This window comes from Mastigoproctus giganteus, chromosome 7 (genome assembly GCF_048544385.1).
Source record: "Mastigoproctus giganteus isolate SK-2022 chromosome 7, ASM4854438v1, whole genome shotgun sequence".
NCBI classification, from domain to species: Eukaryota; Metazoa; Arthropoda; class Arachnida; order Uropygi; family Thelyphonidae; genus Mastigoproctus; species Mastigoproctus giganteus.
The window spans coordinates 20,336,564-20,342,563 of NC_143581.1; the positions used below are offsets into that span (position 1 = coordinate 20,336,564).

At 34.3% G+C, this 6,000-nt stretch overlaps 1 protein-coding gene across 1 annotated transcript in view; it reads right to left on the reverse strand.

The window, feature by feature from the left end:
• The window catches only part of tamo (PUB and ZnF_RBZ domain-containing protein tamozhennic), a 101,855-nt gene extending 96,737 nt beyond the window's left edge, over positions 1 to 5,118 (reverse strand). Inside the window, exon 1 of the mRNA XM_090378716.1 lies at positions 5,069 to 5,118. The gene's annotated coding sequence lies outside the window, so the exon portion shown is untranslated. The remainder of the gene's footprint in view (positions 1 to 5,068) is intronic.
• Between the last annotated feature and the right edge of the window lie 882 nt (positions 5,119 to 6,000).

Below are 6,000 nucleotides of genomic sequence, written 5' to 3' on the forward strand. Positions count from 1 at the left end.
TTTGTCAATCTGTACATAGTGTTTATGTTTGGTTAAATTCTTACTTATTGGTCAATATAAAAATAGCAGTACTCTAGCATGACAAAATATCTCATTAAAATTCATATACAAACAATGATTCCAAAAGTTAAGTTAAAACCATAAAATGTGAGAAAACAAATTTTGTTTTTAATGTATTTCATGGAATCCTAACAAATCCTCAGTGGAAGTGTATCGATTGTGAAATTAAATTACACTGTTTGCAGTAGCAGATCTAACAACTAGCAAGGTTATTGTATACTAAATGGGGCCCTCAAAATATGGTTCCTGCTGATTTAGAAGTTCCAATGCAGACATTGTTGAAATAAAAACAAATACAATTTGGATATTATGATTTCATAGTTTTTTCTAGAATAGCTGCAGATCTACATTGACAGATGACTAGGTGAATGATTATGCAATGTTATTTATCAAAATAAATTCAGCTGAAACTTTACATTTTAGCAAAATTAATCAAAAATTAGTGCAAATAAATTAGATAAAATGAATTTCACTAGCCAGTCATTTTTTATTTCAATACGTTGTTTATGTTAGTATATAATATAATATTGGTGTAAAAACACCATTTTTTATTTCAATACGTTGTTTATGTTAGTATATAATGTAATATTGGTGTAAAAACACCATAGACAACTCTTAAAGGAAAAAACTACGATAGTAGTGTAACAGGCATCATTTCAACTGTATCTCATATTGTGCTCATCCTTCACAACAAGTTACCATGTTTTGCACTACCTTGAATAAGTAATGCTTCACTAATAGAGAAGACTATTGTTGCTTTTGGCATCTCTCATATTGTGGGATTATCTTCACAACTGGTTTGTCATGTTTGCAATACCAGGGTGCCTGCCCACCAACTGATGAAAGGCTAACAAGCCTTGAAATGGTGCCATCTGGGTGGTGGTGCCCACTGAGAATAAGTAACAGTAGTCATGTCTATTAGTGAAGCATTACTTATTCGAGGTAGTGCAAAACGTGGTAACTCGTTGTGAAGGATGAGCCTTCACAACAAGTTACCACGAGTTTCATCTAGAAGAATTTTCTAGATCCTGTTACAGTAGCACATTGTCATTAACAACCCTGCAACCTTTGTATCATCTGCAAACTTGAACAATATGCCTGATGTACCTCCATCAATATCATTGATAAATAGACAAAACAACAGTGGGCCCAACACTGAACCCTGTGGGACTAGACTAATAACATTAGTCCATGAAGAGCAGCATCTATTGATTGCCACCCTCTTTTCCCATTCAACCACCCTTTTATCCATGGGAGCAACTTACCCTTCATACCATTCTGCTCCAATTTGTACAGTGGTCTTCCATGCACAACAATGTCAAAAGCTATCCTGAAATCCAAGTATATGATATCAAAATTATTTTTTGCGTCCAGTTCCTTTGTAACTACATCATAATACCCAATCAGATTTGTCAGACAAGACTTTCCCCTTAACAAACCCATGCTGTGTCTGATTTATTGCTGCAGTCTTGTCTAGATGATCCTGCAATGTATCTTTAACCAGAGACTCAATTATTTTACCCAGAACAGAAGATAAACTAACTGGTCTGTAATTACTCGTAGTAGTAGTAGTAGTAGTAGTGGCATGTGATGCAAGAAAGCAAGTGTATGAGCTTATGCAGCATCAGCCAAAAAAAAAAAAAATCACACCATTCCCTCCAAATGCCCGTCCAGTTCCTCCTTAAATTTATTCAACCTATCAACTTCCACAACGACAGATGGAAGTTTGTTCCAGCAATTAACCACCCGCTGACTAAAGGCAAATTTCCGCACATCTATTCTACATCTGTCTTCTCTTAATTTAAATTTATGCCCCCTTAGGTTCGTAATCTGAACAAAGTGGAAGGATCCCATCAGAATTCAGCGTGCTCATCCCATTCAAGGCCTTATACACCTCAATCAGATCACCGCGCAGGTGCCTAGTCTCCAGCTAGTCTCTTCCTTAATAACTCCACTGCAATTTGCAGGAGACTTGTGTCACCCTTTGATCCCCCTTTGTGAATTGGGGATACATTTGCACTTCTCCAGTCCATGAGGACTTCCCCTGAGTCCAAGGATGCTCTAATAATTATGGCTAAGGGTTTGCTTAGTTAATCTACCGCCTCCTTTAATATAACTGGATAGATCCCATCCATCCGAAGTACCTTTCTTATGTTTAACTTCAACAATTTCTCCTCCACTTTGTTCTCAGTTGTTACAAAAATTAAGCACCCTGTTACAATTTGACAAACTCCTAGCATTTTTCTTCCTTAATAACTCCTCATGTGTGAATGTAGATGCAAAATACTCATTCAGTTTGTTTACTATCTGAGCAGGATCAATAACAGTCGATCCATCAATATCAAGTGGATCAATCTGATTCATCCCCTTTCTTTTAGAGTTTACATAAGTGAAGAAATCCTTGATGTTTTACTTAGCATCCTTTGCCAAAGATTTCTCGTAATCGGCCTTCGTTTTCCTAACCTCCTTTGTGACTTGATTACAGACTAGCTTATATCTGCCATAGGATTTTGTGTCGCCTGATAATTTATATGCATCCCATGCATTTTCCTTCTGTGCCACGAGTCTCATTAATTCATTTTATAAGAGTTTAGGCCTAAACCTTGAACAATATTTCTTAATACGTACAAAAAGTCTAGCTTCCAAGATTAATTCCTTGAATGCTTCCCACTTAGAATTTGCTTTCAATAACATCATCAGTTGGTCCCACTGTACAGAATTTAAAAATTGCCTGAGACCACTGTAGTCACCTTTACGGAAGCAAAAAAACCCTTTCCTTTACCCCTGATGGTAATTATATCTTTAAGTAAATCCCACATCAGTACACATTGTGATCATTGCCACCTAGTGGTTCCTTTATCTGCAAATTCTTAATACACGAATGATCACTGCTGATAACCAGATCAAGAGTATTACCCTCTCTGGTTGCTCTCGAACATGCTGCTACAGAAAACAATCATCCAATAAATCCACAAAAGTCTTGCTAGTGTGTGTGAGTGACCAACCCACAAGTTTCAGTCAATATCTGGGAAGTTAAAATCCCCCATTATACGACATTCTGATTTACTAGCCCACTCTATGTCTCTGTACAACTGTTCGTTGTACTCTTTCGAGTCATTTATGGCCTGCAGCAAGTTTTATGTTAAGTCACCTCACATTTCCTATGGAAATATAAGATTATGATAATAACTGCAGTTTATCTGGTTGAAGATAAAGTTAGAAGTTCAATAAAAATTTCTGACCAGCTTCATTTGTATGCTAAAGTGTCTTAAAAATACATGAATGATAATGTAACCACATACTTTGTAATTATAGTCAATAAAAAAAATTAGAACGTTATATCAGACAGTAACAGGTTTCCTAACAGAGTAATCAGATATTAACTGAAAAAAACCTAAATTTTCAATAATTTAATTAAAATAACTAGATAAAAAAAATAAGTGTGAAGTTGATAGATACTCTTTCAGAAAGTATATTACTATTTATCAATTTGGTATTTTTTCATGCATCATAATTTATAAATTTGTGTTGGAATTTAGTTTTCTATTAAAAAATGGAATAGGCACAGAAGACAGTACATATTTAAAATAATGATTCATAAAAATCGAATTTTTTTTAAGTTAGACAAATAAAAAAAAAAAATGTAATCAAAGGCTTTAAAAAAGGGCATCCACAAGGTTAAAAAATTTTCCAGTGCATTTTCTAGTCATTTCTGAGCTAGCTGGTTTTTTGGCAATGTTCCAGTTTCCCACCAAATGTTGTATACTTGTGATATTCAAACTATTGATGTAGGGTAGGCAGTGGCATTTCCATGGGTTTATCTATAATTAGTTAGTAGGGTGGGAGGGAACCATAAAACTAAACTATTATTGACTGACCCAGAAAACTGAAATTCAACTATCATAAAGATCCAGAGGCAAATAATTCTTAATGAAACCAATATTTATGATTGCAACTAAAGTTTCAGAGTATGCTGAAGAAAAATGAAATGCACTAAATAGTAAGTTCTCACATTTTGAAAAGTATTGAATTTTATGATAATGCCAATTTCTGAAAACTAATTGTAGAAGTTTGATCAGTGGCATTTCATCACAAGCTTGGGCCCTGGTGCCATATAATTTATTTATTTTTATGTGCTTTCTAATTATTCTTCTTTTCTTCCCCTCCACCCCACCAAGAACTCTGGCATAGCTGCACAAAAGGATGATGTTCTATTGAGTTTAATTATTTTGCAGTTTTAAAAATAACCATGTGATGCACACATTTAATATTGCATAATATAATATGAAGCAATGCAGGCTATAACACCAGAGCTAAAAATTCTGTACATAAATAGCAACACCAAAAGTTTGCAGCTATCCCAAAAATGGTTGGCTAGGGTGCACGGATGACACCACGTAAAACCTTGTATGTAAGGATCAAATAATCCAACTTTCCGCCAAATTTATGTATTGCACTTAAGCAATAAACACTAATAGCACATTCTGCATATTCCTGTACTTTCTCTAATTACGCAGCCCCTGGCCCCATCCACTGGTGGAAAGTCAATGCGCCTTTTTAATAACACGAATATAATTAACTATATTCCCAATTTGTCTGAAAGATTTTCATAAAGAAACGAAAAAAATGCCCCCACATTTACTGTATCGAGTATTGAACAGTGAGTATAGAACAGTTACTGGCTGCAGATGTAACTTCTACCGCATGGGCATCAAGAAGAGCATCTTAAACTTGATCTGCGTGTGGATAACAGAAGCACCTTGGTAACTACTAAAACAAGCGTCTGTGGCTCTTATCAGCTGAAAATTTTGCTTACTATTTATGCATAATCAGAGTTCGCAAATTAGAAGCATTTAATTGAATAAAACATAATTTTAAAATATGGTATTGCCTAAAAGTTAAGTCTGGGTTGACTAGGCACTACGCTTGCACGAGATCTTTCTTGACAGCAACCGTCAGTGTCAAATGTGTGAAATAGTAATTTTCGGTACCTGATTAGAACTCTTACCTTTTATGAAACCATCACAGAAGCACTGATGAACTAAACGCCATACTAAACACACTGACAAAATCAAAATGATTCACACCAAACATGGTTAAAGACGATAAGAGTAACCAAAAACGCCGACGTAGCAATGAACCAGAGACTGGTTAGCTCTTGCACCGAAAACAGCCAGATATGACGACAGAGCTTTACTCATGCCAACCTTCAAAACATAACTGACATTTTTCAGAAATATTTTATTTATTACACGATTTCCTAAAGTAGATTACTACAAATAATTTACTGATCTTTTCTAATATATTTTTTTAAAATAAAATCTTAGAACGGCTAATATTTTTGAACGTAATCACGTCCAGAAAGGAAAACTATTTAACGTCACTTGATATCAAACACCTACTCAAGGACTGTACTGTTAGTAAATAAACTAGAGCAAAACGTAAGGTGTATTGTTTATTTATTTTGTCATATTTTACTTTCAAAGATACATTTTTTTTTTTTTTTTTTTTTTTTTTTTGCTGAAAACATAGATGAGAACATAAAATAATACCAAACAAAACGTGCATATTATAATTATTTTCTATACTATTTTTATCAACAGAGCGTTAACAAGAATCCCATTCGTTAATTGTATGAACTTGGATGATTTTGAATTTAAAAGGGTGCATTTGTGAGGTTTAAGAAGAAACTACTTTAATATTTAAACTTCACCATAAATTTGCGATCATTTTGAATATATATCTTCAATCGTTTCTCTTTTTGTTTTATTAATCCAATTTATGGCTTTAATTTGCAAAATAAAATTTCTTCCCCAGTTTGAAACCAAAGTTGTTGATCAAAGAGGAACCAAAAGATTGGCGCGCGTTGTAAACGCTAAGCCATGAGGCGTAGTGCATCATATCTGTAATTGCACGTACTTTCGATCGATTTGCCAGTTA